The sequence below is a fragment of the Lontra canadensis genome, unplaced genomic scaffold, assembly GCF_010015895.1.
Source record: "Lontra canadensis isolate GAN:19392208 unplaced genomic scaffold, GSC_riverotter_1.0 scaffold11, whole genome shotgun sequence".
Lineage (NCBI taxonomy): Eukaryota > Metazoa > Chordata > Mammalia > Carnivora > Mustelidae > Lontra > Lontra canadensis.
Window position 1 is genome coordinate 18582669 of NW_022631005.1, and position 20204 is coordinate 18602872.

The 20204-nt window shown below is 32.2% G+C and overlaps 1 protein-coding gene across 1 annotated transcript in view; it reads left to right on the forward strand.

Annotated features, from left to right (window-relative positions):
- The window catches only part of LRP1B (LDL receptor related protein 1B), a 1927222-nt gene that overhangs the window by 756648 nt on the left and 1150370 nt on the right, over window positions 1-20204 (forward strand). The window lies entirely within an intron of this gene.

The window sequence follows — 20204 nt, forward strand, 5'->3', positions numbered from 1 at the left end:
ACCAGAATTAACTAATGTAAATTCTTATCATGTTCTGGGCTTTTAGACTGATTATTTTCTTTTCTATCTCCCCTACTTATTTGTAGTATTGTACCAGTAAAATGATAAGGAAATTAATTCTTCTCTTAAAAAGAAAGCATTATGGTAATATCTGTACAGTTTATTTTCTTATATGTGTGGCCAAGAGAAGTCATGTTTTCATGATCATTTTGGCTCCTCCTTAAATAATAATCCTCTTATTTGTACCCAGACTACAAAATTCAAATATGTGTCTAATTTGACAGCTGAAGATATTTTACCAGCCATGTAAATAACTATTTTTCTTTTGTATTTTTTGTATGTAATAAGTGTTAAATTATGCAGTTGTTACTAAATTAATATCATTTTATAATCATGCCAATCATCCTAAGCAATAATAGTTTGGTTTTTATGTATTATTGGCCAGATGATATTCCCTAGAGCATTCTAACTGTTTTCTAATGCAATATTTTCCAATGCAATGAGAACTATAATTTTGGGGTCAGTTTGGGGGATGTGTACAAACGAGAGGGATCTACTGGATAATTCTACTGCTATGATCAAGTATGGTCTATTTTTCTTTTAGCACCTGACAACTACAAAATAAAGTCTCTCTTTCTTCAGATTTTTTTAAAGATCAAAAGATTTGTTAAAATCTTTTCTAATTTTTAAATCAAAAAAGAAATTCTCTGTTTTAATCAAGACTCTGTCCAAAATGAAAGTGAGAAATAATTTCCATTTTTTAACAGTTTTTTTTTAACCTAATTACTTGTGTTTCATTCTTCTTAAAAGCACTCAAACATGCTAACCCTAAACGAGAATCCTGGGAGTTTCATCCTGATAAGCCTACGGCAGCAGTATCAATATAGCTATAGGAACTGATAATTTATTCATTTCTGTTTCAAGTATTGCTATTCCACGTTCAACTCTACACATTTTTTTCCACTAGAATGTCAGAATTAACTTATTATCACATGTCTGTGCTCAAACCTACATTTTGAGAAAGAGAACATTTAGCTCTATCACATGAAACATCACTCCAAAACTAAAATACATAACAAATGCATATGTTAGATTCTCAGAACTTGCTATCAGTCTTTCTCTCATCTTTCCTCTTCTACTTCTCTTCCTACTTTCTTTTTAGTATTATTATTCTGAGAATTAACTACAACTTTAATAAAATGCCTTCAAGTACACATACCAACTGAAAATCAAGTAAAACCGATGTGACGTAGTGTAACTGCTACCATCCTCATCACATCAAAAAAACTTATGAAAGATTGTTAAAATTTCTAACCAATTTCTTTGTTCTGAAAACTAGCCTCAGGCCTACAGTGTTGTGTGCTATTGATTGGAGCTTTGAACAATTGATTACCTATATGTTTGAGATGAAAAGGGATTAGATAATTGAATTGACAAGTAATTTACTGTACTTTTATCTTAACTTCTTCTGACTTAATGATTTAGACACATCTGGAACCTTTCTGAGTTTCCTTTTTATACAACATCTATACTACATAGGTTACCTGACGGATTTGGAGATCCAGGAAAAGGAATGCAAAAGAGCAAGAATATTTTTCTTTCCTTGGCAGGATTATGAAACAGATTATGTTCTCAAGATGATGGGAGTGATTTTTAGGATTTAATCAGAAGTAGGACAGCATAACTGTGATTACCCCAGCAGAGCAATTTGCAGAGATATTTAAAGTCTATGTATATAGAAATATGGGATGAAACAAAGCCACACTCAAAAAATTCTTTGAGAGGCCTGAATTAGCCATATCATAAAAGCTCCTTACTTAAGCACTCGAAATTTAAAATAGATTTTTATGTCAAATTGTGGAGTCAGGGATTTTGAAAGAATCTGTAGTTAGTATCATAATAGATTATAAACTCCTGAAAAATTTTGAAGTCAGAATGTAACTCACTGTCTCATTGAAGTAAGCATCAATTAATTCCAGTGTTTCATAAATCACTAAACAATTATTTTGAGCCCTAGCTAAAATCCCAAACTCCATTTATATATTAATAAAGCTTCTGAGAAAGATCCAAGTTGATTTTAGTCCTCAAGTAAAATTCAACTTCACATAGATTAAAAGACCAGATTTTCACATTCCTAAAATAATTAAAATTACATTTCCTTACTAAGAGAGTCTTCCATAAAACTTAAAGGGTTGAATTAAATAGGGAAGAATGAATCACAGTGATTTTTTTTTCAGTTTTGCAATTTTTAGATGTCCTTTTTAAAGAAGCACAAAATAGAGACTGATAATTTATCCTAAAATACTGTAAGCAACTAAAGTCATCTAAAGCATGTAATAAATAAATACTATTGGGATCACATTAGCTTACTGGATAAATGTGTTTCCAACTGGACTGAAAAGTTTAAAAGGGTCTTGATAGCGTGCCTTAATATATTATATTTTGTATTCAGTTCTATAGGGCTCAGATATTAGTTTATGCTGTAGCAGCTTGAATCTCAGGAAATGAAGTCACCCATCTCTTTTTCAGTGTCTTCATTCTAACAAGCAGGTAGCAATATTCCCTTCTCCTCCCTATCCCAACCCATAATTTAGATGACTAATGGGAAGTCAAGTGGAGAAGAAATGATTGGATATGAGTAAAAAGAGAAAGGAGTAGCTCTCATCCAAACCTCATAAAAAGTCAATATTTTCAGTATCTTGATATGAATGAAAGCATTATTCAAAAGATTTAGATTTTCTGTAATGAAATAGATCATTTTGAAATGTCTCAATAAATCTTCCAAATTTAAGCTAATAATCCATTCAGAAAAGTCTGAACAATCCTTCTGAAACAATTATAATGATATTAACACCTTTACAATGTTTTAGAACTTGCAAATTTCTTGATTGTATCTATAATCTTATAATCCTATAACAGACACACTATAGTTCAGGAAATAATAAAGTAGACAGATACAACTTTGATTCACCATAGTTTTTAGTTTCATTGTAAAATTTTCTGTGGAGTTACCTTAAGATATTTACATTAGACACTGTTAAAATAATGCGTTGTTTGTTTATTTGCAAACTTTGGACTCTGATCTTTCTTGTTTGGCCTATCTACTTTATATTATATTTAACTATTTCCATCTTGTTGAGAAACATTTTTAGCCAAGCACATTATTGTATATAGTTTGAAGCCCACATTCATTTTACAGCTTTGATTTGGTTACACTAACACTTGTGTAAAGGGCCATTCTAATATTAATTAATTGACTGGTCTAAAATGGGAGGGGAAAGTAGCTCCTGGTTCAAAATAGAACTAAAAAAAAAAAAATCACAGTCTAAGCTAAAACACATGGGTGCAAACTTAATCGGGTTGAAAGCCAGAAAAAAAATTATGCCCCATGATTCTGATTCAATCTGACATAAAGATAGTCCCAGCATTTAAAAAAAAAAAAAGTTACGGAAGGATGAAATATTCTATATTGATCATTTATTATCCACAACTGTTCACCATTTATTGACACAACAATTGATTTCTTATAATTCTCAAAAAGTTAAACTACAAAAGGAAGGATACATCCAAATACACACACATGCGTATACACACACACGTGATTATAGAGTTTAAAATTTGAAAGATTGCTTAGAGCAGAAAAATTTATGATAACTCAAATGTATGGTCTACAGTAGCAGAGAATGGACAATTGAGCTAAAATACAACTAGAAGTCCTCCAGCAAAGCAGAGAGTACTGGAATAAAGTAAGTCTGCAGTCCTTGTAACATATGCTAGTACCAGGTATTTTTCTCCACTGTCTGAAAATATGACAAAGAAATCCATTATGATTTACAAAAAAAATCTCCAAAGCCAAGGGTGTTGCCAAGTTGATACTTAAGTGAACAAATACATATTTTCAAAATCGATATTTGTCTTTCTTGTCAGAAAACAGGAGGAAAAAATGATGACAATGTGAGAATGATTTCCAGTCTCTAAGATGTGGAGTATGATCTGATGACGCATGCATTGCTAGCAGAAGCAAATGCAGGGTACCACTGGCAGGCATGCTGACAACAGACATTGACCATCTGCTCAACACAGACCTCCAAAAGACCATCATGTCCTGTGATGGGTAGATACAATGTTTTTAGTATTCTGACCAACCTAGTAAAGCAAGGTAGTTAATGATCAATAAAAAGAATAAAAAGTGTAGATGCTTTAGTACTATCTAACATATTAACATGGATAGAGGGTTTGTTCTGTTCCATAACATGCTTGTAGACGATCAATAGCATTAACAATGACCAGTATTCTCGATAGTGATAGCTGCACTTGTGGTAGTTTTTTTTCTTCTAAGTGTGTTATAGACAATTACATAATAATAATAGCCAGTTATATAATACAATATATAATGATATATAATATGTTATAATTAACATATATGGTTATTGTATTAGAGATAATTCTATATATAATGCAACATATAACAATAACCACTTATATAGTAACCGCAAGCGGATAATTGTGACTACTCTCAGAAGTATCTAAAAGCATCTCAGTAGGAATTAAAAGGGTGACTATAGATCAGTGCTTTAATGTTAGTAAGGGGATGTCTTTTCACCTTTTATGGGATTGCCAGATAGGTCACAAGATGCTGCAAAACACTGTGCATTTATAAATCTAATTGCTAATTTTCAAAAAGTGATTCCAGCAAAGCATTTTCTCCAAATTGAAGTTGGATGAACAAAAGTGCAGAGATAAAAGAAAGAGTGCTGCAAAGGGAAACAGGTCTCTTTGGAGTGAAGCATTTATGATGGAATAGTGCCAGGCCTTGATTGACAATTAAACATTTACTGTATTATGGAAGGCATATATGCTAGGCAATAGAATTTGGCCTTGGTACTATGGAACCAAAGGGGGACATTGCAATATTTATATGCAAATGAGTGGTACAATTAAATACTTTGATATGACTAGTGAGAAGTTTCGTTTAAATCATAGAGATATTGAAATCATTATATCCATATGAAAAATAATAATGATTATTTTTTTAATAAAAGGACCATATTAAGGAATTCAGCTTTTTCTAGAAAAAGCAAAGTGGGGCCTCTTTGCAATATTTAGAGCCAGGTTTGGCTCAGGTGTTATGTCAATCTAGGATAATGCCATCTTCTGTTTCAAAAATCACTGATTATGGACAACATTCTTCCAATTTGAATTACCATGTTTAGGTCCTTTGGCAGTTGAGCTATCTATGGAGAGAACAGACTGTGGATTTCAAAAATGTCTCTACTTGAATCTAAACTCTGTCATTTCTAACTTTATAGTCTTAAGTAAGTTATATAGCTTAACTCTGAGGCTCAGTCTTCTCATAATTTAATTCATGAAAATAATGCTTATACCATAACTTGATGTGAAGGTTAAAAAATGTAATGTAGATAAGATGCCTACCCGTCTCTCACATGTATCAGGCATTCAGTCAATAGTAGCTTTCTTATTACTGTGTTATAACTACAACCTATGACCGTTTTTCTTCTCTTTGGTATATCATCTGTAGGCACTAGAGCATTGGACATTCTGAAGGCAGACAGACTTGTTTGGTTGGTTGGTTGGTTGGTTGGTTGGTTGGTTTTCATAGCTCTGCAACCTACTGGTGGTTAATCTGCAAATGAGGACAATGCTAATGCCTATTTCACAGAATAGAGCTGAGGATTAAATGAAAAAATGTCTTTAAAGTACTTTGTATGGCTGTTACTAACATTTTTTAGCCAGTTCTGTTGTACCTGCTTACTTGCATCCAACAGATCTATCTGTAAGTTTGGGGGTTATAGTCACATGCTTTTGGCCATCTCTTTGTACTTTGAATTTTCTTTTGTCTGATTTATGGTAAGCAGCACTGTGAGCCAATTTTTAAAAAACGCTTGATAAGTCCTATTACGGTTAACATTTACACTTTTGAATGGATAAATATTATGCACCAAATTTACTTGCGCTCTCTTTGTAAGAAGTCATTCTTGAACCTCTACTTTTAATTCAGTGCTCCTCCTCAGGTTTCTTCCTGGGTCCTTATCTTCATTTGTTCATTTATTTAACAGATATTTATAGAATAGCTTCTATCACTAAGGTTCTACATAAGAATAGGATATGCAATGCAAAACAAATTCGACATATTTGGATTCTTCAGTGAGTGTGCAGTTTTATTTTGAAGTGAATGTGCTTGTGTGTATACTTCCCAACTAAACTTTATGCCTATGACATTTATATATATAATCACTAGCCTGCAGCACAATGCCTGAGACTTTGTATACATAAATGTTTGGACTATTTAATATCATGTGAGAACAAGCCATGTTATTTGGAAATTCATTTTCTTGAAGATTTTATTTATTTATTTGAAAGGGAGAGTGGGGTGGAGCAGAGGGAGAGGAGAGGCAGGCTTTCCACTGAGCAAGGAACCCAAAGTAGGGTTCCATCCCAGGACCCTGGGATCATGATCCGGGCCAGAGGCAGATGCTTAACTGACTGAGCCACCAGACATCCCTGGAAATTCATTTTTTAGCACCATTTTAAAATTTAGGAAAATAAAAAATCTAAAATCTTGCCTGACCTAGTATTGCAGTTGACTTTTATTCTTAATTTTCCCATTTTGTTTCCTTTAATGCATTATTCCAAAATTAATTTTTTCCAAAGGTCTAGCATGACTCCATATTCTACTACAGATACTATGAGTTGTATTTTGTATTTGTGGTCTTAAGAGAGGAAAACAGACTTTTTATTAAAGTGAATCCAAATGCAATAGATACATAATATCCAATAATATACAATGCACAGTTATATATTTTCACTAATTTTAACTGAGGAAGAAACCTAAAAAAAGAACAAAGAAAAATTCAATTTATAGGATTTTCTCTCTTTTATACCTGCTCTGGAAATTTATTTAGTTCACACCCATGTGACATTAAAAAGAATCCCAAAGTTTTCATCTCTAAGTTCTCTTTTCTATACAAGGTTTCAGAGGGTAGAAACCATGTCCTTTTTTATTTGTATGTCTGGTGTGGACATCTAAATTTTTTCTAGAGTTATTTTCTGTCTACTATAAATGTTTTCATTAAGATAATATTTATTTGTGTTAATTTTAATATGACTATGATATACCAATTTTTTCTCTATTCAGTATTTATTAAAATGCCAGCTGAACAAATAACATTTATTGAAGAGGAAATATACATCCACAAGTTTGTCCAAATTTTATTCCGGAATAAAGTTAGAGCATCAGAGAATAACAATGGTAATCCATTTCAGTGAAATGCCATCATATTATTATGATTAAAAGTTTGATCTGGCTTTGTCTATAGATACTAAAAGTAATATTTCATTAATTATAACAACTGTTTAAAAATACATCCACTTCATCACTTGGTAATCCCGTTAGTAATGTGAGAAAGTTAGGCTTCAATTCTAAAAGAAAACCTTGCTTAGGCCCTGGTATTCTATTTTTTGTAATGATAATTAAATAATTGACAATGTATCCTTCCTTATATGGCTAAAAGGAAGATCAACTGTGGAAATTGTCAGCCGTCCTGTATTCTGTTTTCAATGACCTAAATTTTATATTGAATTGTGTTTTATTATTTCATCATATGGGAGTATAAAAATGCATGCAGGCACATATTTTCATTTGTGAATCTATTAATTTGGCAAATTAATGATAAAAATAATAACCGTAAGCTTCCCTGCCTCCAGTATAATCATACCGCTAATGAATACCACCGAGGTTGCCTGGATAATTCTTCCAATTAAAATATAAGGAAACCAAGGTATACAGCAGTTAAATGACTTGCCCAAGGACACAACTTTACCTAGCAACTGCATCTGATTCTTTTGTCTACAACATATTATCACTGTGGGAAAGATAAAAGGATATCAAACATAAAAGCAAATGCAAATGAAAATATTTTATTAGTACAAATAACTAAGTTTAAAGTTAAAGAAAAATGATCTGGTTTAGTTTTCTTACCCTTTCTCCTTTTTTCATGCTTGTGTATCAGCATTCTGAAAGAGGTATCTTTCTTTAGAGCATAATACCTATTATTTTTGTCTCTCTGCTTTGTTTCCATACTGCCTTAAAACTAGGTTTTCCTTCTTCCTCTTACCTTTACCTAACTAGAAATTTTGTAGCTTTTAATAATATCTTAATATAATAGTATCTTAGAAATTTTTTCTTTAAATGCATTGCAACTAATAGTTTAATTAATTCATGTCGCTAGAAAGCCTGTAAATTCCTTGACCATAGAGGTTCTGTCTTATCTTGAATTAATTCAGTTTCTTATAAATAAAGAGTTTTAGAGTCAGGTGACTTGTATTAAAGATTGACATCTACCAGGTATATATAGTTCTCTCACAACCCAGGGAAGAATCTACATTCTTTTTCAGTTCTCTGAAATTTTAAGATCAAACTTTAAAACTCAGAGAACTGAAAAAGAAGGTAGATTTTACCGTTAGGACCAATCATCAAGATTCCAAATTCCCTTTAGCATGTGCTAACATTGATACATCACTTAGTATTCAAATCATAGGCTTCACAACGACCACAGCTGTTGCAGTTTTGACACTCCAAAGTCTGGCAGGGGTGGGGTGGGGTGGGGTGGGTGGGGTGGGGTTTGGATTCTACCCTGCAAGGCTTTGCTAAGGATAACAGATGCTCTTGTATACAAACAAATCAGGAGAAATTCCAAGATACCAATGGTTGGCTTTTTTTGTTTTTTGTTTTGTTTTGCTTTGCTTTTTTTTTTTTAAACACATTATACCAATTACTATGGTGAAAACACTCAGAATTTCTGTATTATGACTTATAAGATTTAACTATGAAATTACAATTGCTTGCAGGTGGTGAAGGATGTTTGTTTTAAAGATAGATGAACTCATTTTCATGATCTTTCAAGATTAAAAGTATCTTATTTTACTTGTAAAGTCCTGAGAGTTGAGACAATTATTTGAACACTGTCTTTTAAAAGCATCACTGGATGCAATTTTAAAATAAAAATTAGATTTTTACATGTTATGGTTTCTTCTCATTATGCAGTTAAAAAGTAAAGAATCCTGATAGTTGAGATTTATGTTTTAAATATTGTTCAATATTTTAAGGAGGTGATCTTAGCCCAGAAATCAAATGAGGTAGGTAGTTTACTCAGATTGATGCATATTAAATTATTCTTCCCAAATTTATTAATGAATACAAAAGAGGAGCATTATACATAGAGATTAGGTACTTTCAGCGAGGTAAGATAAATAGTTCGTATATATAAAAACTAAATGCAATCTAATCTTCTTTCTGTGTTTTTGGAAAAATAAGTCTATGGAATGTTTGAGATATATATATATATATATATATGTATATCTATACATATATATATATATATATATATATGAGAAACTTGTTTACTCTAACTGTATTCAGTGGGCATTTTAATTGCTATCACATAATCTTTGTTCTTCTATAGCTTTTTCTGCACATCATATTTTCCAAAGTAGAGTATAGATTATACTGTTAAATTTGTTTTTATTTCTCAGCCCATCCAAGCCAAGCCCAAACTCAGTGAATATTTGTTATAGTTGCCATTATCTTTTGATTGAATGTGTAAATGTACTCATAGCAGAAACAGCATGAAGATGAGTGCTTGATGAGGAAATACATAATTATTTTTAAAAAGAAGAGAAAGGCAGATACCTGTTTATTACATGTAATTCACAGTCAGGAAGCATAGTATATAGGAAGTTCTCACTCAGCAAAAATGCTACTGCAGTCTGGGAATTGACTTAAAATAAATAAGTTTAGGTAGGAAAAGCTAAAAGTGCTATATTTACCTGATAATAGTGAACATGTTAAGGTTGACATATTTCCATGTGGTTTATGGTGGTATAATCCACTCCCATTTCATGTTGTTTGAGTTTCATAGGATCTTCTTTTACCTTTTCTAATCATCTCTTTCCTGAGAAGCATGTGTACGCACGGAGCATTTGTGTGTAAGTGTGTTGACAGGAAGACATTTTGGGTTCAGGAAATTAACATAGAATTTTACTGTATATGGTTATTTTAAGGACCTTGATTTCATATCTTTTGCCCAACATATTTAAGATTTTGTTTATTTATTTATTTCACAGAGAGCACAAGCAGGGAGAATGGCAGAGGGAGAAGGAGAAGCAGGCTCTCCACTGAGCAGGGAGCCTGATAGGGGCTCCATCTCAGGACACTGGGATCATGACCTGAGCCAAAGGCAGATGCTCTCCAGGAGGAGCCACCCAGGCACCTCTGTTCAATAGAATCCTGCCTAGAGTTGACCTTTCTTTCAAAATGGATGCTGTACAAAATCCTGCCAAGTACTATAGCAGGGGCTTTTGAGTCATAACCACATGGGCAGATTTTGTATTATAGGAAGGCAAGGCTCATGGTGCCCCCAAAGACGTTAACCTAGATCTATTCAGTAGGACTGCAGAGAATGCTGTGAAACTGAGAAGTTGTTTGATGCTTATTTTAATGTGGAGTCTCTTTAGAGTCTCTCTGGAGCTTGCACTGTGTTTAACAGCCCAGTTCTTATGTGCTCATCATTTGTGTAGATCACATGACTTGACAGGTCGATCCTCATCTTCTCAGAAGTGTAGATGATCTCACTAAGTCCTTCTAACAGGCAGAATTTATCATTCTCTCATGTTGACGTTGTGACTTAAAAAACACCACTGAGATTAAAAACAGTCTCAAAATTAGCCCCCACTTTGGGCCTTCTCATGTCTGTGCCTTGCTTCACTTGGCTTCCAGCAGATACTGCGTCCTTTGTCCATTTCTGAAGAATCACAGAAGTTACACATGGCCAGACTTACTGGGTCATCTCATCTCCTGCTTCTTTACCCTTGGCACACTCTTTTTGTGAGTAATGCCCTTAATTATAAGAGAGGACAATGCTGACAATGGGAACAGACTGGTAGGACTTGCAAGTCAAGCAGGATGACTTGTTACACCACCTGCATTTGTTCACTCATCCCCTGTGTTCCAACAACCCATTCAAAATAAAACTTGGTTCTTGGGGCCTCCTACTTACTAAAAAGCAGGTCCACTCCTTAAAGCATATATAATTTATCTAAAAATATATGTGGAGTACTTCTGATAAATGATTTATATACATGTCTGTAAAACACTTTATGTGTAATAACCTCAGTGATAGACACTTTTAAAAAATCTCTATTTAAAACATATTTGTCAAACTACGCTGTCATTAATAATCTATTTTCTAGAATTTCTGTGAGACAGTGGCTTAAGCTGTTATTCAGGGTCGTAGTAACTTTCAGGTAGCTTTTAGGTATCCAGACACTGTGCTCAGTTGAGCAACTAGCAGCAGATTCAGTCTCTTTCTGGTATTTTAAGTTGAAATGCATTTTACCTCAGCCATAAACCCAGGAGAATAGTTGTTTTTAGCTATGCGTAGATATATATATATATATATATATATATATATATATATATATATATATTTCATAGTAGGGATAAAACTCAAACAGACTTAAGGGATTAACAGAAACATGTTGACAGCAACATCTAGAATAATTAGAGAATTTATAAAGATCTTTTGTTTGGGAATTTGATACTGTCAAACCTGTCTTTTAAAATATAGAGTATCTGTTCTTTTCTGCCTCTGTTACCTTGTTTGAGCTAGACTATCTTTATGACCTTCCTGTGTGGCTACAACAGCCTCTCAATGTTTCTTCTTTTATCTAGTTTTACTTTCTTACAATTTTATGTTTTTTAATTTTTTTCCAGCCTTGTCCTCAGCTCTCAACAATTTGATTATAATGTGTCTAGTTGTGGATCTGTTTGTGTTTATCCTTCTTGGATTTGTTGAGCTTTTTGGATGTATAGATTTTACCAAATTTGGAAAGTTTTTAGCAATTATTTCTGTCAGGCGGTAGCATGTGTAATAGAGCATATTTTTTATTCATATTTTCACTTGGAGATGATAGAATGTTAAACTAGTGTAAGAAATAATACTAATGCATTGACTTATATAACAGAAAAGTGAAGCATAGATTTCAGGCATGCCTAAATAAAGATGCTCAGGATGCTTTCTATTTCCTACTTTCTTCTTTGTTGGCTTCATGTTATGGTATGTACTTCTTATTATAACATTTAATAAAATATATTTTGCTTTCTCAAAAGTTCCACTTTAGGCCAATTTTAACCATACATTGAAAAGGCAAGGGTGAGGGGACTGTAATTGATATGGTGATTTATTGGTTCCACTTATATTAAATAGACAAAAAGTGGAGGGTAGGTGCTTCCCCAAAAGAAAATTAGTAATCAGAAGGAAGTAATCAGAAGGAAGAATGGATAGAGATCAGATATAACCAAGATTTCCCCTAATTTTTTCCTTCCTTCCTTCCATCCTTCCTAACTACTTTCCTTCCTTCCTTCCCTCTTTATATTCTATCAAAAAATCAATCATCTTTGATCTGATATTTTCATTAATGAGATAAAACAGTGTTGCCTAGACTAATATCCAAAGTGGACTGTTTAAAAAAAGAGAGAGAGAGAGAGAGACAAAGGGACTGTGCTGATCAAACTACTGAATGTGGAAAGAAAATATTAAGACTGCTTTTTTGATGGAGTTCTTGAAAAAAAATTGTGTTTTGCTAATATTTAACTTATTGAGTTCATGAGCTTCTTCACCCAGACCATAAATTTTTGACAATCATAGTTCATGTTTATTACATAAATTATTTACCACGTAGAGATATCAACAGTGAGGCTCTTTTTGTTGTCTTTAGGATGTTATAAAGCATTGTAAATTATATACACTTTATAAACTAATTTAAAGATCTCCCTTTTTAGACAACCTATTCAATGTAATAAATATACCCATGGGTGTAATAAATATACCCAATGAAACTACAGAGCTGACATGTCTCCTATTCATCATATGAACACTTTTGTAGACTTAAGACAGTGACAGTTTAATTAGATCTGACAAAAAAATTAGCAGAGATTAAAAACTCTGAAGAACACTATCTGGGATACACATTTGTGTCCATTATTATTGAAGATATAGTTTATTCTATATTTATATTTTTAAAATACTAGCTAATGAGGAGTACCTGGGTGGGTCAGTTGGTTAACTGTCTGCCTTTGGCTCAGGTCATGATCTCAAGGTCCTGAGATGGAGCCCCACATTAGGCTCCATGCTCAACAGGGAGCCTGCTTCTCCCCCTGCCTCTGCCTTCTACTCCCCCTGGTTGTGCTCTCTCTCTCTCTCTCTCTGTCAAATAAATAAATAAAATGTTAAGAAAATATTAGCTAATGAAATAAATGCTAGCTAATGAGAATTGTAACAATGATTTGTATTTTAAACAAAATGTTTGTCACATCTTTATTTCAAAATTGTAATATATCTTGTTTACATTTTATGATATAACTAATAATATAGTTGTATTTATATGTTTTATAAGTAAATACATTCATACACTAATAGAGGATCATAATCAGAATGGTGTGAAAACGTTTAGTCAAGCCCTATTCTGTCTGATGTAGTCACTAATCACATGTGACTATATGTACATTTAAATCAAGTAAAATTAAAATAAAAAAAATGATTTCTTCACTCATGCTCACTATATTTCAAATGCTCATTAGTCATATATGGTCATTAGTTACCATGTCAGACAGCATAGATATAGCACATTTTCTTCATCTCTGAAAGTTTTAATGACTAGCATTGGCAGAAAATGCATTTATTTTCCATGCTCTTACAGCTACATAACAGCATATGCATAGAAAGTAGTTGTCACCGAATCATTGCCAATTAAAAAAAAAAAAAAAGCAAAACCAGTATTAATATACAAGGTTTTGTTTTGAAACTTGATTTGTTTCAAATTCATGACTTGAGTTATAATTTAAAAAGCAGTTTTTAAAATATTCAAGCACAACAATTTTATAAGGGTTAAATTAGGGAGTATATGGAAACAAAAGTGTTCTTTTGAGTGAAATCAACAAAACTTAAGTCAATCCATATGGAGATTGACTCAGTAAATTCAACAAGTTTTCTGTTTAGTTTGTTTGAGGTATGAGGTTTGGTTTGGTGTTTATTTTGGTTTGTAGTTCTTTTTTTTTTTTTTTTTTAAGATTATTTATTTATTTATTTGACAGAGAGTGAGAGAGAGATCACAAGCAGGCACAAAGGAAGGTAGAGACAGAGGGGAAGCAGGCTCCCCGCTAAGCAGAGAGCCCGATGTGGGGCTCGATCCCAGGATCCTGAGTTCATGACTTGAGCCGAAGGTAGAGGCTTAACCCACTGAGCCACTCAGGTGCCCTGGTTTATAGTTCTTAAATGGCACCATTTGCTATTATTAGTCTGGGAGATTAAACCAACAACATTATTGCAATTACATTACCAAGTACTTTGTATATGATTTTCTTTAAGATGAGCATAATATTTCTCCACATTAAGAAATTTCCATTTTTAACAAATGAAGATAAATTAGTTTTAGCTGAAATATGTAATTTTGCTAATGGTTAGAGAAAAAATTATCTACATAGCAACACTTTAATACAATCTTAACTCTACGTTAAATAAGTATATTTGAAATAAAGTCATTGTCAGTAAGATTCACCTATTCTTCCATAACTTTCTAAATTGATATGTGTGATTTTCGAGTTTAAAACTTGAAGGTCTTAATTAAATATTTTCTAAGAAATCACAGCTGTGGTACAGTATCATCATTTTACCATAAACCTGGATATCATTCTCAAGTGTAAAATCAGCAAAACAAATTAGAATAAAAACCACATGTGAGATATCTATTATGCACTGACATTTAAAATCTCCCCCTCATTTGTATTCAGAATACTATATTATACAATGCAGTATTTATCTGTGATATTTTCTAACCTGACATGATGTATGCATAGAATAAGAAAACCCAAGGAACTTCACCAACAAGGAAAGTTTCCCCTCCCTCATATAATATGTTTGATAAGTGTTTACCCTTTTTTGGTGCTTCCTCGTCTCCTGCAAGGATTTTTTTTTTCAGTATTTTGTATTTTTTTTTCTTCCCTTTCAAGTAGTACAGCACATTTCCAGTATGCCTTGTCTGCAAAACCATGTGTAAATTCCCACATCTCAGACATTCACAAATTAATCACAGATATGCATACTATAAACAAGAGACCTTGATGAGTAGCTTGAGACGTTCTATAATTTGTGCTTTGATTAACTGACTTTCCCACTTAATTTTAGACTACATTAAATATCCTAAAGTAATCATTTTAATCTTAAATTTTGCCAGCTGCAAAAACCTGATTTAAAAAAAAAAATTGAAGTGCTAATGATTTAGTAGCAAACTAAAGAATCTATAAAGAGACAAAAATTCATATTCTTAATGGCATGGCAAAGTATAAACATTTAGATTAGCTGTATTGTAGTGAAGCTTTTATACCAGTGTTGGCATGAAACATTTCTAGGCTTGTATTAAAATTGCATTGTTGTTCTTATTGTATGATGATCTATTTTGACAAAAGGATATTTTTCCTTGCTAAATATGGTTGTGCATTTTTCAACCATTTCATATGTATTATATTGAAAGAAGTCTCTAAATGGGCATTGATGGTTAGGAAAATTCATTTTAAATGTCTAAACAATACCAAAATACTTAGAAAATTAGACAAATTTGTTATCCATTAAAACTGGGAAATTTAATCATTTTAGTTTGTCTTCTTATGAGAAGTCTCTGGATTTAGTTTAAATCTTAATTTTTGTTGCATGCATAAATTACATAGTTTTTTATTTTATCTTACCTTTTTTCTTTTCATTTTTGCTACTAACAAGCTGTATGATTTTGTGAAATTCATATAATGTTAACTTAAATACAAGAGGTCTAAAATTTCCTCCAATTCTAGCATTCTAGTATATGTTTCATCAGTGATTAAGAGAAACAGCAGCACTTGTAGCACTGTTGCCCACCATTTTTAGCAGGTGGATGTATTCTGAGGGTTCAGGCAAGTCCATTAGCACACATCAACAGGAAAGCCGACCAAGTCTTCTGTGACCTTTGGAACTCATCAGTTCTTTCCTTCCTCTGTCATCTTTATGATGCAGTATTTTCCATTTGAGTTGAAAGGTGACTCAACCAAATATGTGTTGAAAAGGGATACCAAAGATTGAGTTTACCAAAATTTTTGACTGATGGAAAGAAAGTACCTGGTATTTTTGATAAGTGAACTGTATCTTATCTTTCATTCATAGTGAGGATTCACTTTTTCCTTTTTAAAGGTTAACAGAAAAATAAGGAATTTGAGAACAAAGTACAGTTTTGTTCTTCATCATGAAGATCTTCCTTAAGCAAAACCTTCACTTAAGAATGGCCAAATCTGTCATGGTTTCCAGCAAGAAACACTGATATTATTGATTTTGGGATTTAAAAAAAGAAAAAAAGGAAAAAGGTTAAGGACAGAGGATAAGTTAAATGGTAGCATTCTAGTATTTTTTTTCAAGGAAATATTTAATAAAATGCAAATTGGAAACTCACTCTATGAAATTAATGGCTAGTTTCCAATTACCTAGTATCATTAAGATTGATTGAACATTCAAACTGTTTTAAGGAATATGTAAAAGCAAGTAAGTTTATTTAACCTTTTAAATTGAAGAATACTCCAAAAGAAATTGGCTAACATTTATGTATAAAAGCTTAATTCTTGTGTTTATTTCAACTTTATACTTTATGATGAATAAGAGATTTCAGATCACAGGCAATGTTACACTACTATGTGATTTGTATGTTTATTTCCCTTTAGTTTTCTGAAAGGGAAGATTCCAGTAAATAACTCCTTGTACTTTCAATTTAGGACAATTATATCCTTAATCTACATATATTAGAAAATCTAGAGCGATCAAAATGACTAAACGATCTCTAATTTTGAGATATAGCTACAGAATAGATTTGTTGCAACAGTATGAAAACTACAAAGAAAAAAATAGAAAAATAAGAATTAATAGTTTTATGTTCATCTCATTCAAAGTAACGATTATTTAAATTTGAGATTTGTGAGAGACAACTATATTTTTAAATAGCTTGAGATTATGTGGGTGTTTCCACATATCATTTATTTCCACATGTAACTTATTGAAGTATGAAATTTTTATGTATATGTTGATCGTTATATACAGAAGAGTACTCTCCCTTGAGCTTGCATCAAGATAAGGACTCTATGCTGGATTAGATAGAAGTATGGTATGGAGGGACATTAAGCCAAAAGGCTCTAGCAATTTGATTCTACTTATGTGGAGTTTATCATAATTTGAAAAGAATATATGTTAAGTTTGCCTTTGTTTAGAAACATTTATTTACTAACTATATATTTTACTAAATGGAATTCTTTCTCAACATTTAAGGAAAAAAGTGTTTTAAATACTCTCCAATATTTTATAAGCAATATCTACCCAAAAAAGTATGCAAAAATCTTAAGTAGCTAGAAGATTCTACTAGATTTGTGTTAGATTAGCTTATTGATTAAATATAAACAAGGTTAAATGCTAATTCCTTTTTAAGAACTTCTTAGTTACTTTGGATATATATTCAGAATATACTCTGAAACTTTTCAAAGATCCATTGAGCACATACTTTGCTTAAAATGCTGTGTGAGCTCTGAATTAGAAATTCCTGAAGCAATTTGATTTAGTAACAGAAATAAAGGACATTTAAAAAATGTAATAACAGAGGGAATGCTGTGTGTCATTAAGAAAACTTAAAAATGCTGCCATAAGAGTTGGGAGAATCAAGATATATTCATTAATTTTGACCTGTATTTTGAATAAGAGATATTTTGGGCAGAAATGAGTGAGTCTTGGCTGGCTAAAGAGACAAACACATGTCTATCATATTTGGGAATAAGCAACAAGTATAGAGCTTGTATAAAGTAGTGGCAGGATATGAAGCTTTGGACCCAACTGGGAAGGACCCTAAATGTGGGCTACATGATTTGAATTTTGTTGACTGGGACAACAATAAAAAAAAAAAAAAAAGACTCTTTAAGCTGGAGAGTGAAGTAATAAAGTTGTGTTTATAGGAAGATTAAGCTGCTGGTCGTGTATCTAATAAAGTATTGCCATATTCACTAAGCTTTTACAGTGAATGAATAAGTCAATTCTCCCATTAGGTACATGTGAAAATTAAGCACATTATTACATTATTTTTCCTTCTTAATATCAGTGAGTGCTTTAAAACATTCACTTTGGTTTTCTTTCTAATTGTGAATTGGATGGATCTTAACCTCAGTTTCAAAATTATGTGAGTATGAGGTGCCAAAGTCTTTTGTGAACCTAAAAGAAGAGTAACACAACTTCTTAAGGCAGAATTTGCAATATTGACTCTGAAAATATTGCTGAATTTTGAACCAACTGTCATAGGCAGGTTTTAGAAATCTCTCTTCCGGACTTGGCCAAAAATGTCATAGTACAAATCCTAGCTGATGCAATGAGCTTTCTACCATATGCCAAGTGGCAAAGTTTTGCTGCTGGTCTAGCCACTCGCTCTTCACATGGAATTGCCTTTCTCTTGCGATGTCCATCTGCTATCTTCCTGGTGGTTCTCCCCCACTGCCGTGTCCATCTGTTGGCCACTTGCAGATGCCCTCCTATTGCCCCATGCACCTGTTAAGATGTTCTTCCCAAAATGCAATGCTTCACATCATTATCAACCAACCTGTAAATTAAATATATATGTTCATATTATTGGAAAAGGATAGAAACATTTTCCCACTAAGGGCCAAAACAAGTTTAAATATTGTTTAAGTAGATCCTACAAATAATTCTATTAAAAAAAAGAGTTGATCACAGCCTGACTGTAAAATGGTCAGCCAAGAACTCATGAAAAGACACAGTTGTGTATCAAATTTAAAAAGGTTACCTTTCCTTTTTTCTTAGATTCTAGTAACTCTAATTACTCTATACAAGTAAAAGAGAAAATTGATTTGGCTTCCTGAAGCTATTAAATCTTCATCTCCTAATATATCCTAGTTTATTAGGGCTGTTGAATGTATCTGAAAATTATCTCTCCCCAGGTCAGACATCTGTGTAGGGGTGTGAAGGTGGCAGAGTAAGTGAAAAGATAATGTGTTTGGGTTCTGGATTTGCTCTATGGAACTAAAAGTGACAGCTGAATGATACAGAGGAATGAAGTGAATGATAGACTTTTAAAAAGTAACTATCACCTAAAAAGGGTATATAAAGTGCCTGCTCAAACAGGTCTTTCTAAAAGACTTCGAGCACTCTTCTTTAGATAACTCCACATTATTTATTTTGCAAAGTATTAAAAGGTATCTTGGATACTGGAAAGAGGAAAAAGTGCCTACCTATAGCTAGTAAATACCTCAGCCCTGAAATAATGACTTAAAGGAAATGATAAATAATGCTTAAAAAAGCGTGATTTCCAATATGGCAACACATTTAGGTTATATTTTACTTTTGAATATTTTGAATCTTTATGGTTCTTAGACATTTTTTTGCCAACATTTTCTCACTAAGGAAATCACTTCTGGAATGATAACTTGTATGAGTAGACTTTATATATGTGTATAGCAACGTATCTTCTTAAATATGTTGATATGATTTTAAAATTTTAGACAAGTAAGAAATAAACTTACTCTGACAGGAAGGATAGAAATAGTTATTTCTTAAATGGGCTAAGAAAACCTGTATTTAAAAATCATTTTAAAACATGAATGAATGAGAAGTTCTGTATATATGGGAACAGCTCAACTATGTGAATCCTTATATACAACAAATGTCCAAAATATCTGTGTGGTAGCCAAAGATTGCATTTGTTTTGATACCACATTTATAGTACATTCCAGTAATAAAACTGTCACATATCTTGTTTTATAATTAAATATAAAAGTGAGATTAGGTTATAAGTAGTCTACTTTTTAGTATCCATTATCTAATGTAACAAGTTTAGAAATAATCATTCTATTATCAATTAAATTATGTGCTTTATCACTTAAATTGTCTATGTTTTTGAAGGTGCTTATTACATCTGACTTCTAAAAATGCAAGGTATAAAAGACCAAATACTTCAGTGTAATGCTTTACATTGTTTCATTTGCTAAATGCACACATTTAAAGAATATACTAAATATCTTTGTGTACTTGGATCTATCTGAAGTTCCAACTCCTTTCATCATCCTA